The following is a 14,969-nucleotide window of genomic DNA, read 5'->3' as shown; positions in this document are numbered from 1 at the left end:
GCGACGGGACCGGACATGACGTGTGGCTGTCGTGAAAAAAGTTTATGTAAACATCCGTTCCCTTTAACTCGGCGCTGCATACTAAACACGGAGCACTTGGGAGACCACGATGTCGTCTTCCTTCTGTCAGGTAAGTAGTTTATTGTTTTTAAAGATCGTTACGATCTAGGTTCACAGTCCGAGTGCTGAGACAGCGGATGCGGAGTCCGTCGATAAACACAATGGATGCTTTTCTTCAGCTAATATGCCATTGTTAGCCACATGCTTCAGCCCTGGGTAGTATGTGCTTACCTGGGAGGTGAAAACATGGTTGTTGAAACCATTTCAAGATGCTTAGCTCATCATTGAGGGACGCTACAATATAAATATAATCATGAATTTGATTTATGAATGCTTTAGATTAATAAGGAGCGTATTTCTCTACCAATACTCCACAATAACAGATCAATTTGGTTTAATGTATAGAATGTAATATGACAATAATGTTTTCATGTTATGGAGTTGCGATTCATTTTATAAAACAATTCCTATGTTCTGTTTTTTAATCAAGGAGGATCCAAGTGAAGCTACAGGAGTTTCATTAACGTCAATAACTTGGACCGAACAGTTTGTTTTGCTTATGAAGAGCAGGAGGCAGCCTGGAGAGAAAGAGGAGCCGGGTTGAGCCCACTACTATCATCCACGTACCACGAGGAAGATGAGGGAGAGAAATTATCCTACCATTAAAGAGGTACTTTTAAGTTACAGACCGGAAACACCATTTTATATAATGTGCCAAATATACATTTTTATTAAATCCCCAAAGTACGCTGGCTGAAATACAAGTTAATATCACACTGAAAGAGTTTTGATCAATCATGCTTCCCTGCTGTGGTTGTTCAACTGGGAAAACAACTTTTTCCACAGGAAGGCAAGTAAATTTAAGGAATGCTTGTGCAAAGTTTTCCTCTGTTATGTATAATGATGACCCCCATCAAACATTATGTTAGCAATATTTACACCTTTTCATTTATACTGTTTATTTCTGTCTACATGTGTGAATTTGCCTTCATTAGTTTCAGAAAAGAGCGATCATGTATGTACGAAGGCATTGAGGTTGCGGCCTGCCATCATTATTATTTTGCTTAAGGGACTGAATATGTTTCATGCAGAAATATTAGCATTTCCCTTATATCTACCAAAACTGCTTGTTTCACAGACTGCAGTTTTGTTTTGATCCGATGTGGTGTGCAAATACCAACTGTATCTGCAATGGGTTGTTGGGCATTAACATCTGTAACTCTAATTTTGTTTTGACAGACTGTGCAAAGAATGTTGAGAACATCACCACTCTACAGGAAGAAACAGTCCAGTAATGTGTGTCAGAAGTTCAGTAGTGAACGACAGGTACTGTGGAAAAATATGTGTCATTGTTGTACAATTTCCTTTGACTCTGTTTACACAAGGTCAACACAAAAAGGTTTGATTGTAAACTGATATTGGTATGAATTCATGTTATACTCCTCTTCACAAGAAACAAACAATTTACAAAAAAAACCACTAGAATTACCGCACTGCGTTGTATGACTCCGCTAACCAGTGCAGTGTCCGTCTACATATTTCTACATATTTTCTCTCATATAAATGTCACTGTAACCTCTTGACAACTGAAACCATAACATGAGGTCAGTGTGGCCTTGACCTTTTGACTTTAAGACAAATACACAGTTAGACAACCCGAAAACATGCAGTAATGCCTCCGGCGACTCGCTATTGCAGAGACATTAAAATGTTAAGTGTAGTAGACTGGATTTTATTGGTGTTACATTGGACATCTTGTATTTGTACACAAAACATATATTTGGTTTCACATTTTAGATGGCATAAGCAGAGACATCAACTCAGGAAATGGATTTCTGCAGAAAAGAAAGCCTTGTATGTGTGTATATATACATACAAACGCACTTTTAAAACGTTTTGTTTTTGATCATATATTCTCAGGTAGTACTGACGCATTTACGGAGATGGGACATGAGGGCCTTGTCTGCGTGCCCAAGAGAAGATTCCACAGAGTTTAAGCTGAGCAGGCTGCAGCAGGTTTGGAAGAATCCTCCTCTGAAGAGGAAACATGGCGAGGTACTTCTCCACTGATGAAGAAATGTGAGTGCTGTGATTAGGTCAAATCTGCTAAAATGCTACTGTTGCTCCTGGGCCCTGCTATTAGCTTGGTGTTTGGTAGCTGTTAGCTTTAGCATATTTATTTTTTAGGGGCCTGTCTGACGTTTATGTTTTTAAAAAAAAATCAGAGGGAACCATCTTCATAATTTAACACTATGGTTTGTTTGTGTCCTTCAGTTCTTCTAAAGAGAAGCTGCCTCAGCTCCACGGTCCATCCTGCAGCTTCCACTCCTGATGCTAACCCCCGGTCTCCATCACACCATCTGGGCAAACCTGGAGTCACAGAACACAAAACATTCTTAACATTAAAGAAATGAACACAGAGGATAGCAATAGATGGTTCACTTTAAATCAGTAGCTGGTAATCGGCAGAGAGAAACCTAATGTGACGATATAGTTGATTTCTGATAGGAAGCACCTGCCTCATTCATTGTAGTATTAATGTGTTTGAATAAGTCAGTCTGCCGATTACCAGCTACTGATTTAAAGTGAACCATCTATTGCTATCCTCTGTGTTCATTTCTTTAATGTTAAGAATGTTTCTCATAAGACCTTATCAGATTGCATTGTGAAACATCTGGGTCACCTACTTTTAGTTTTAACAAGAGGGTGAACTTACTTATAACTGGATGTATTTAGCCCTGATACACAAGCTTGATGTTACACATCTTAAACAATATGATATGGTTGCCACTTAGACAACAAGACCTGTGTGCTTTGCTGTGACTATAACTGACTGAACCTCAGATAAAGAAAGTTATTTTCTGACTTCCGTTACTGAGGTACTCTCTACAGAATGTAACATGCCCATTCTACTTCAAATCCATTGGATCATTGTGTGTTTATGTTGCTTAAAGCAGAGCATTCACTGCTTTAATGTAATCAACATCTTATCTGCCAATATCATGGTGTATGACTGCAAGGAAATACCAATATGTTATGATCAATGTCATTTATTGTGCACAAACATTACATTAAGGCATCTGCTGAAAATTATATGATCAACAATTCTCAGACGGCAGCTCTGGACAAAGTTCTGTGATTCCAGGTTTGCCCGGATGGTGTGATGGAGACCGGGGGTTAGCATCAGGAGTGGAAGCTGCAGGATGGACCGTGGAGCTGAGGCAGCTTCTCTTGAGAAGAACCGAAGGACACAAACAAACCATAGTGTTAAATTATGAAGATGGTTCCCTCTGATTTTTTTTTAAAAACATAAACGTCAGACAGGCCCCTAAAAAATAAATATGCAAAAGCTAACAGCTACCAAACACCAAGCTAATAGCAGGGCCCAGGAGCAACAGTAGCATTTTAGCAGATTTGACCTAATTACAGCACTCACATTTCTTCATCAGTGGAGAAGTACCTCGCCATGTTTCCTCTTCAGAGGAGGATTCATCCAAACCTGCTGCAGCCTGCTCAGCTTAAACTCTGTGGAATCTTCTCTTGGGCACGCAGACAAGGCCCTCATGTCCCATCTCCGTAAATGCGTCAGTACTACCTGAGAATATATGATAAAAAACAAAACGTTTTAAAAGTGCGTTTGTATGTATATATACACACATACAAGGCTTTCTTTTCTGCAGAAATCCATTTCCTGAGTTGATGTCTCTGCTTATGCCATCTAAAATGTGAAACCAAATATATGTTTTGTGTACAAATACAAGATGTCCAATGTAACACCAATAAAATCCAGTCTACTACACTTAACATTTTAATGCCTCTGCAATAGCGAGTCGCCGGAGGCATTACTGCATGTTTTCGGGTTGTCTAACTGTGTATTTGTCTTAAAGTCAAAAGGTCAAGGCCACACTGACCTCATGTTATGGTTTCAGTTGTCAAGAGGTTACAGTGACATTTATATGAGAGAAAATATGTAGAAATATGTAGACGGACACTGCACTGGTTAGCGGAGTCATACAACGCAGTGCGGTAATTCTAGTGGGTTTTTTTGTAAATTGTTTGTTTCTTGTGAAGAGGAGTATTACATGAATTCATACCAATATCAGTTTACAATCAAACCTTTTTGTGTTGACCTTGTGTAAACAGAGTCAAAGGACATTGTACAACAATGACACATATTTTTCCACAGTACCTGTCGTTCACTACTGAACTTCTGACACACATTACTGGACTGTTTCTTCCTGTAGAGTGGTGATGTTCTCAACATTCTTTGCACAGTCTGTCAAAACAAAATTAGAGTTACAGATGTTAATGCCCAACAACCCATTGCAGATACAGTTGGTATTTGCACACCACATCGGATCAAAACAAAACTGCAGTCTGTGAAACAAGCAGTTTTGGTAGATATAAGGGAAATGCTAATATTTCTGCATGAAACATATTCAGTCCCTTAAGCAAAATAATAATGATGGCAGGCCGCAACCTCAATGCCTTCGTACATACATGATCGCTCTTTTCTGAAACTAATGAAGGCAAATTCACACATGTAGACAGAAATAAACAGTATAAATGAAAAGGTGTAAATATTGCTAACATAATGTTTGATGGGGGTCATCATTATACATAACAGAGGAAAACTTTGCACAAGCATTCCTTAAATTTACTTGCCTTCCTGTGGAAAAAGTTGTTTTCCCAGTTGAACAACCACAGCAGGGAAGCATGATTGATCAAAACTCTTTCAGTGTGATATTAACTTGTATTTCAGCCAGCGTACTTTGGGGATTTAATAAAAATGTATATTTGGCACATTATATAAAATGGTGTTTCTGGTCTGTAACTTAAAAGTACCTCTTTAATGGTAGGATAATTTCTCTCCCTCATCTTCCTCGTGGTACGTGGATGATAGTAGTGGGCTCAACCCGGCTCCTCTTTCTCTCCAGGCTGCCTCCTGCTCTTCATAAGCAAAACAAACTGTTCGGTCCAAGTTATTGACGTTAATGAAACTCCTGTAGCTTCACTTGGATCCTCCTTGATTAAAAAACAGAACATAGGAATTGTTTTATAAAATGAATCGCAACTCCATAACATGAAAACATTATTGTCATATTACATTCTATACATTAAACCAAATTGATCTGTTATTGTGGAGTATTGGTAGAGAAATACGCTCCTTATTAATCTAAAGCATTCATAAATCAAATTCATGATTATATTTATATTGTAGCGTCCCTCAATGATGAGCTAAGCATCTTGAAATGGTTTCAACAACCATGTTTTCACCTCCCAGGTAAGCACATACTACCCAGGGCTGAAGCATGTGGCTAACAATGGCATATTAGCTGAAGAAAAGCATCCATTGTGTTTATCGACGGACTCCGCATCCGCTGTCTCAGCACTCGGACTGTGAACCTAGATCGTAACGATCTTTAAAAACAATAAACTACTTACCTGACAGAAGGAAGACGACATCGTGGTCTCCCAAGTGCTCCGTGTTTAGGACGCAGCGCCGAGTTAAAGGGAACGGATGTTTACATAAACTTTTTTCACGACAGCCACACGTCATGTCCGGTCCCCTCGCGGACTCGGTCCGGTGGCCCACTCGTGTCCGCCTCCGTATGAACAGACTCGGATCCTCCGCATTAGAGGTGTAATCTAGCCTCAAATATTAATATTATATAACATGAATAACATTCACGAGCACTGAACGACACCACGCAGGGACGGTGATTTAAACAGCACGCTACGACGTGCTGTGGCATGGCAGTGTCATAGCAGCCATCATAGCAACGAAAAAAACATTCGTGATAACTATTAAAATATATATCATAAGCACGAACTGGCTGAAGACTGTGGAAGCAAAGACCACATTTCTCGCTAGAAATGGTGTCAGAATGTATTTTTATGCCCAGACTAAGTTACAAAATCATATTTTTATCTGAAAAATCAGAAAATGTCCGCCATGTTTTCCTTTCCGTAGACGGGAACTCGGGAGTCACGTGACGTGAAAACACGCCAATGCAAAACAATGGGCGGACCAAACGTTTCCATCTCACAATCTGATAGGCCAGATTGTGAGATGGAAACGTTTGTCCAAGTGGACCAACGTTCCCACTGAACGTTTCCTGATGAGACTGGGTTGGTTGAGGCACTTGAATTGGGGAGATTTTGGGTTAGAAAACCAATTGCATTGCTATTTAGATCTCATTCGAGAGTATAATTCTTACACTTGTTCATATAGAGATTGCATTTGACCTAAACAGGCAAGAACAGGTCACTGAGAATCATTAGAACTGGTAGAATCCATTTAGGCCTCTTTGTGCTGTTTGGTCACTGGTTATCTCTTATCAGTGGACACTGCTGGCTTGCCTTTCATCTGGCAATTAACACATTGCCAACGCTAGAATAACTCTATTAAATGTTATTCTGATATTTAGATGCAGTCCAATTTCTTTATAGCAAGTTTTATCTGCCATACTTCAACCATACCATATAAAGGAGTGTATTTTGCTTTCCTTTAACTAAACTACAGTTACAAAGCAAAGTTACAAAAAAATCAGGAGTTATACAAATGTTGTCAATCAATGTAATTCAAGGTTTGGCCAATTCTCTAATATTGCCACTGCAGTTTGGCACTTTATTTATTTGTTCTGGTTTCTATTTCAATTTCACATGTTCTTTGACTTTTTAGTTTGGCCACAAACATGGATGTGTGACCTTTGGTGTTGCCGGGGTTGATCGAGACACTCTGGCTTCACTTTTGTTGAGCAGTCATGTCGTCCATCTTTATATGCAGTCTATGTGTAAGACCAGGAGCAGTTTGAATTTATAAGGGCCATGCTTAATTGGTGAACACATATATCACATAGCAATAACAATAACAATATATAATAATTTTATCACTGTGACTGTTTGTCCTCAAGAAATAATTGTTTATCTGAAAATTACGTTTCTTTTTTCATAGATGCCATGATTCTTGTCAGTAATTATATGTAATGGCTGCATGTTTTTTTGGACTCTGATGGGCACAGACATGCATTCAGTCAGAAGGGAAGATTTGTCTCTATTTCCTCTTTTTTTGTGTTTATTGCAGAAACATTTTCCTTTTCTTTTTCTGAGTTGTTTTTTTTTGTATATAAGAATTGCCTCCTGGACCACATCAAACCGTTTCATTAGCTCCATATGTTTTGCAGCCTGGAGGTACCCTGTCCATTTGTTAGACTATTAGTCCTGATAGAATGGAATTTACAAAGTACATTAGTACATTAGCACGCAGTTCATTTTTTCTGCCTATCTGACCCCAGATGCAATCTATAATTAAACTGAATACACTACATTCATTGTAAAAGTGCCAGTTATTTTTGTCTAGCGGGCACTGATGTATTTCTATTGTGTTAAATGGTCCAAAATAGACCTTAAGAACCTTCTGAACAGGGGCCAAAGCAGGCTGAATGGCTGAATGAAAGCAGAGAGCTTAAATTCAGGGAGGAAGAAGTTGCTTAACATTTCTGTTCCTGCAGAGCCCATTTAAACTCTTTCTTTTGTTCATCCACATACTGTAAAAGCACAGAGCAAAGACAGAAAACAACACAACAGTTTCAGGGGCTTCCTGAATCAAATTGGCTTCCTCACCACCATCAATGCCGAGTACCAATGCCTCACATGTGACTCTAAATAAAAATGAGAAACTTTTCTTTCTTTTCCTTTCTCATCTTTGTTCATATCAAGAGCTCTTGATGTTTTCTTTTCTCTTCTCTTAGTAAATACTAATTGCCCTGAATGCAATTAGCTCTTTTCTGGAGCTGGAATTTCATGCATTCCTCAACCTGTTATTCTTTCTATCACTATGATCATGAAAAAACACACTCAGATTCCCCTGAGGGACCTTCAGCAGTTATGTATGACATTGTTCCACTTCAACAACTGATTAACTTAAAGAACGAGTAGGTAAAAGCATGACATGGTGTGTAGGAGGTATTCATCAGTCTTGGATTGACCAGAAGCACAGAGAGTCAGAAGCAGAGTCTAGTGTATAATGCTAGCTGTGGCTTAATGTAGTGTATTTAATTGAATTGAAAAAATCAGGTTCAGGAAGTAGAGAGGGTTGTCCATTGGCAGTTCGAACCCCACATACTTAGACCATCCACTTACTATTAATCATATTTTGCCCACCTAAGTTTGATTTCTTTGGAGGAATTTTAAAATATAAGATTGAGCATTGCAAAGTTTTTTGTTTGTTAAAACTGTACTGACAACTATATGGACAATATTTTGTACGTGTACTTTGTAGCCTCCCATTTTAGCAACAATAAAATCAAACTGGTGAAATCCATCATAGCATCTAGGACAGCTCACCACAAGTTCAAGATATGTTCGAAAAACCATTTGTGCATCCTTCACACGACCTTATTAGAACAGTACAAACAGTTAGATATTTCCTGATTTCTCTTTTAATTATTAATCATATCTCCACATCCAAGATGCCATGAAACTATTCTCTAAAGCACACCAATGTTCTCCATATATGTTCACTTTGGACACTAGATTTTAAAGGAAGTATGTTTTCCTTTATAACATTTTAAGGGTTGATAGAATTTAAAACCTTACTGATTCCTTTTGAAACAACAAGAGGGAAACAGGTAGAGAGATGACTACTGTATTTGTGCAGACAAACCACACTGTGTGCACTAATCCAGGATCCCATCATGCTTCCCTGAACAGCAGAGGAGAGCAGGCCAGCCATCCTAGATGCTGTGGGAGTCTCTCACAGAACTGCTCTGAGTTTCCACACAAAAGAGCGTATTGATTCGACACGTATACAGAATGTTTCCACTGGAGCTGTGTACTTCAAGTAGCCTCTGAGAATTTCTGTGCAACAGGAGAACAGGTGATATGTCCTCTGTGGCACTGCCATTAAAGCATTGCATTTCTCAGCAGAGAAATACAGCCCCAAGTGTGGCACAATGTGTTTGTGTGTATTACTCTTGTTCTGCAGACTTAGATCTGTTAACACACCTTGCTTTATTTCCCTTTTTGGGGAAGAAAGGCAAGTCTTCATAATGTCAATCATTAAAGCTGAAGGTGATGATGACCGTTGTACGGTTAGGTTTGAAGGTAGGGTTGAGGTTATGCAAGTATCAGTTATGCTCCAGGTAAGAATACATCTCCAGGAAATGAAAATAAGACAATATAATGTCCTCTGAAGTCATGAGCCGTTTTCAGACATAACGTCCGAAGGATGTCCAGAGAATTGGGTCCAGGCTTTCTTCGGAGTTTGCCTTTCACAATTGAATTAAGCAGGAGGTGATTCTCTGCGTGTTCAGGTGAGAAATGACGCAGCATATAGAGGCAGGACATATTAACCTAGTCATTACAGTGTGGAGATCACGGTTTTTTGTTTACAGCACATCAACACCGGTGTCAGCCCTTTATTTATTTGATTTTTTTTCTTTTTTTTTATCCTGTCGCGTCTTAGAAAAGTCATCATAATGTCTCCATTCGCTCATGGTGAATTCTGAGAAAGCTCTCCTGCAGACTTTATACTATGGGACTGAGTGAAGAAAGAGGAATGAGGCTCTCAGTCGGCTATCCGGGTTCACACATAAATCTATCAATCCATATCTATCTATCTATCTATCTATCTATCTATCTATCTATCTATCTATCTATCTATCTATCTATCTATCTATCTATCTATCTATCTATCTATCTATCTATCTATCTATCTATCTATCTATCTATCTATCTATCTATCTATCTATCTATCTATCTATCTATCTATCTATCTATCTATCTATCTATCTATCTATCTATCTATCTATCTATCTATCTATCTATCTATCTATCTATCTATCTATCTATCTATCTATCTATCTATCTATCTATCTATCTATCTATCTATCTATCTATCTATCTATCTATCTATCTATCTATCTATCTATCTATCTATCTATCTATCTATCTATCTATCTATCTATCTATCTATCTATCTATCTATCTATCTATCTATCTACCTACCTACCTACCTACCTACCTACCTACCTATCTATCTATCTATCTATCTATCTATCTATCTATCTATCTATCTATCTATCTATCTATCTATCTATCTATCTATCTATCTATCTATCTATCTATCTATCTATCTATCTATCTATCTATCTATCTATCTATCTATCTATCTATCTATCTATCTATCTATCTATCTATCTATCTATCTATCTATCTATCTATCTATCTATCTATCTATCTATCTATCTATCTATCTATCTATCTATCTATCTATCTATCTATCTATCTATCTATCTTTCGGCCAAAGAAATCCTGTCAGTGTAATGTGAGAACAGTTTTCTCCACAGCTGCTTTTCAGCATTACAGTCAAATAGACCTTTAACTGTATAATTTCCAGGGGGAAAAAATGTCTTCCCCAAGTGTACAGTCAAATAACTGAGATGCCATCAGGTAGGAAAGTTAATCTACTGCCCATTATAAACAGTGATGAGAGATTCTATATCTGAGCGGTTCATGAATGGACTTGCAAATTGGTCTGATCTGGAAACACAAAGCATTCTCTCACTCCTAATAACAGACTGGGTAGGTAGCTGGACTGGGGTGAATTGGTGAGAAACAGCCAGGGGTAAGAATTTCTCTGTGACATCAAAAGACTGCCATCTCACTTCTGTCAGCTGAGGCAGGGAGGGATGACAGAGGGCCGCCAGGCAGGCACATATCCCTGTGCAAGCTGAGCCCACAGAGTCCCTGCACTGAATGGATGTTGATGCAGAGGCCCGCGCTAGTGATGAAACGCTGGGTAAAAACTTTCCATCCCAGCGAGCGAGTGCTGCTTCTGAAAACCAAAAGTTACCTTCAACATTTTGTTGAATATAACCTAAAAACTTTCTGGACAAATTATCATGATTACATTACATTGTATTTGTATGTGGTTGAATTTCTGTACATCACTGTCCAGCACCCTCAAAGAAATATATGACATGGCTCACATTTAAAGACATTTCTGGAAACGTCCCTCTGGCCTTCAGTCAGTGCAAGGACACATTTATTATTCTGTATGTAGAATATGATGTGCTTTGTACCAACATATATTTACATTCTATGTTATACACTGTCAACCCATGAAGCTTTAGTTATTGAATAAACCAATCCACAGATCCACAGATGTTATGGATATTTAGCTCTTCATTTAGTTTTTCCCTTTTTCAAGTTTTCTTTCAGGTGATTTCTTTCTGTCAGAGAGGCTTTTGGAAAACTGGGGGTAATAAAGAGCAACACAGCAGGTGGTGGTGGATGAAAACACACGATTTAAACCAAGGAGACTGGGGTTTGAATCCTGCATTAACCTTTAATTTATATATTTTTCAAGCTGGCTGATGTTTAAAAGAAATAACATGAAACAAAGTATAAATAATTTTAGTTCTTTTTACAAGGGCGTAGTGATGAACTTTGCAATGAAACTTTGAAGTCATTGTCAAAACTTTCACAAAAACAATTATTTGCATCTCGAGGCTCCTGTATTTATCTGTTTGTGTTACAAAAACAAATCCTGAAAAAAAATTCTCTACTGGCCTCTCAGGGCCTTGATAAAAAAGTAAATCTTAATACATGATAAACCTGGCAAATTTCATTTTATTTCATCAACAACAGATTCATAATTTAAAGGGGACAGTTTTCAAGGTGTAGAGGTTTAAATAGTTATTCATATTCCCATGTATTAATCACGTCAGAAAAGTGTAATTTAAGTCTCCTCTATTGTAAACTGTGCCTGGTAGAATGACAATGAGTTGAATGTACATTAGGCACTATCCACAGAGTGTGAGGATACAATTAGGACAAATGTACATGACAAATATTATTCTATACTGTGGAGCAAACTTCATCAAGGTGGAGAGAAAACCACCCGACAAATGTTTTTTGTTTTTAAAACAAAAACTGAGGGAGTAGCCTACAGGTTTTTCTCCCTTCTATTGCTACTCCATTCAAATCGGCCATTTTATGTCCATATTGTATTTTCTGCTCTGTCCTGTTGCAAGATGATCTCCTTGAACTTCTGCTTGTATGCTGTACCACTAAGCTGTTTTCCCAATTACATTGTAGAGGTGATGGGAGACTATCCAGGCCAAAAGCAGGCAACTCACAACTTTCAACACCATGTGCTGGAGAAGTTTGGTTAAGGAAGGAAAATGTTAACGTTGACAAGCACATCTTGTCTCAGGACTCAAGTTCCTGCAGACATGTTCTGTATGAAACCAAGACCAAGCTGTGGGTGACTAAACACATACTTTAAAAAATGAATGATGCTGCAGTCACAACGCAGATTTTGGATATTTTGTTGGAAAATAAATCAGACCTGAGGGCAAGGAAAATTTCAATAAGGGTTTGGTAGCAGCATTTTACCACTAGTCAAACTTCTTAATCATCAGCATTTCTTCATTATAATAGAAAATAATACGTCTACAAAAGAACACATTTGAAAAGTGTTTGCTCTAGTTGTATATCTAGGAGACATGGTTGACTGTTCTTTCGCCATATTCACAATTACCCACTCCTTCCTGCTGGATGATTCTGCTTATTATCTTATGAACTTTAATCCTGGAGAACTTTCCAACCAATGATAGTTACTGTAATCTAACACAATTCATGTATTGTGAGTGTTCACAGTTGTGACCTCAGCACTTTTCTTTCCCAGCTCCTACTCTTGTTTACTGGCAGCAGTGAGGCTCCCTGGTGCATATTTTGGTACCAAAACACAATATAAGCTCCTGCCTCGGTTGTGCTCCTTTTTTTTCTATCTTGTATATTTTGCAACAAGTGGAGGAGCAGTGCGTTCTCATCATGCTCTGAAAAGAGCCTTTGTTTGGCTCTGAACACCTGGACAGAGTTATCTCAGTGGTTCAGACTCTCCCTCCCTCCCTCTTTCCTCCTCTCTCTTTCTCTCTCTAGCTGTCATTCTTTTTCAATCTTAATTGTTCTGGCCTTCTCCCCTCCCCTCTGTCCGTTCTGCACTCTGTCTGTGTGCGTCCAACTGCAGCAATGTGACTCAAAGTGCGACTAATAGACAGGCATGGAAAAGTGTGTAAAAGTTTAAAGGGAGCGCAGCATAAGGTAATAGTGATATTTATCGCCACAGTCTGGTCATTTGGAGCTTGTATCGACGGTCAGGTCCTCCTGAGTCTGATTCCAGACCAGCACTTTACAATGAAATCATGACCAGGGCTGTCAGGAGTCTTACTTTCACAGCTTAAAATTATTGGTGGTTTTGTAGTAATTACTTTAGTTCTTTGTTTGAAATTCTTATAAATTCACAGATTATTTTGTTTTGAGGCTGTACTTTAGTTAATGTGTTATATTATATATTTTCTCTTATATTATTACTGTAGTTCATTATGATTATTTTTACTATTTTTTAGAACAACACCACAAACAGAGAATACTAATACACAAATGTACTGCATTACATGGCTTGCAGATGTTATACATCACAAATGTGACAACTTTTTTTAACTTCACCTGACTTGTCTCCTATGTCATTGCTGAATTCACCTCCTACATGGACAACATACACATGTTTTCCAGTATTAAAACTTCTTGCTATGATTCTCAAAAAGCTCAGTCAGAGACTAACCACTTAGAGAGTGTAAGAGTCTGTAACACCAAAGATGGTGGTTTTATTAAATACACCGTCCCTCTTCCAATAAGCCAATCATCTGCTTTATGGACAGTCAAACACAGTTAAACCAACACAAAAACAACTGACAAAAGCAATACCATGAAGAAGAATAAGCTATGGAGAAGACAGTGTTGTAAACATTATGTTGGGGAAGTCACCAACTATGTTCTTTTTTAATCAGATCTCACTGAACATTTGAATTTGCACTTGACTCTGAGACTGGAGCCACAAGACCATAATGCATGCAGTGGCATGTAAAAAACACTCACACACTTCGTATCAAGATATTTTTGACACAGTGATTCTGCCACTTATCTATAATTCGCTTTGACGTGCTACCTCAACACATCAGTTTGCACACACACACGATTTCCCCTCATTTTATCTCTAGTTTCATCACATTCTCCTGAACTGAGACCTATTGGTCAAAGAAAGATAAACGATGGTGTGTCCAAAATAAAAATTTCTACAAGACATAATGCTGCAATTAGCTATATGTGTAGTGATTGTAATTGGCGTTGAAGCCTGCGGACAGGAGAACACTTGACAATCATTAAAAGGTGCGCAGTGCCAATAAGCCCGAGCAGCCAAGCCTGGAAGAAGAGAGGTCACCTGACTCCACTTTCCCACGACAGGATGATCTGCCAACTCTCATTCAGCACAGAGGACTGAATGTTCATCGTATACATTATATCCACGACTGCTGTATTTCCCAGTTACTGTGTTCAGGATGGGACACTGTGTGATTCTCTGCTTCAGCAAAGGTTAGATATGATTTAATCTACAAAAATGTCATTCTTCATAACCTGGCCACCAAAAATGTACAACATTTAAATCTGACGGTTCAGAAAAGCTTTTAATTCAATCTGGGGTTAGAGCCTTTGCCTAGAACTGACAGAAAAAAGGTTAAGTACAGTCAAAATATTTTTTGACTAAATGATGGCCACCACAAGATATTAACATCTTCAGTGCGAAACAGTGGGCTTGATACCATTCCATGGTATTTGTGGAATGGTACACACACACGCACACACACACACACACACACACACACACACACACACACACACACACACACACACACACACACACACACACACACACACACACACACACACACACACACACACACACAGATATACGCCCGCCTTACCCTCTTTCTCTCTCTCTCTCTCTCTTTCCCTCTCTGGGTCTCTCTCCCTCCCCTCAGTCAATCCCTTTGACTCTCTCT

General features: G+C 38.5%; 2 long non-coding RNA genes across 2 annotated transcripts; one reads left to right on the top strand and one right to left on the bottom strand.

Moving 5' to 3' along the window:
* The first annotated feature begins 81 nt into the window (after nucleotides 1-81).
* Nucleotides 82-2,046, top strand: LOC132999129 (uncharacterized). Its single transcript, XR_009678025.1, has 4 exons — nucleotides 82-130; nucleotides 551-730; nucleotides 1,300-1,386; nucleotides 1,981-2,046. It is a non-coding gene; the product is annotated as an uncharacterized LOC132999129 (long non-coding RNA).
* Nucleotides 2,047-3,528: 1,482 nt separating this feature from the next.
* LOC132999118 (uncharacterized) lies at nucleotides 3,529-5,574 on the bottom strand. Its single transcript, XR_009678024.1, has 4 exons — nucleotides 5,506-5,574; nucleotides 4,906-5,085; nucleotides 4,250-4,336; nucleotides 3,529-3,655 (listed from the first exon to the last, which is right to left on the bottom strand). It is a non-coding gene; the product is annotated as an uncharacterized LOC132999118 (long non-coding RNA).
* Between the last annotated feature and the right edge of the window lie 9,395 nt (nucleotides 5,575-14,969).

Source organism: Limanda limanda, chromosome 3 (genome assembly GCF_963576545.1).
Source record: "Limanda limanda chromosome 3, fLimLim1.1, whole genome shotgun sequence".
Taxonomy (NCBI): domain Eukaryota; kingdom Metazoa; phylum Chordata; class Actinopteri; order Pleuronectiformes; family Pleuronectidae; genus Limanda; species Limanda limanda.
The sequence above is the reverse complement of the archived record's forward strand: the minus strand, read 5'-3'. Positions and strand labels throughout refer to the sequence as shown.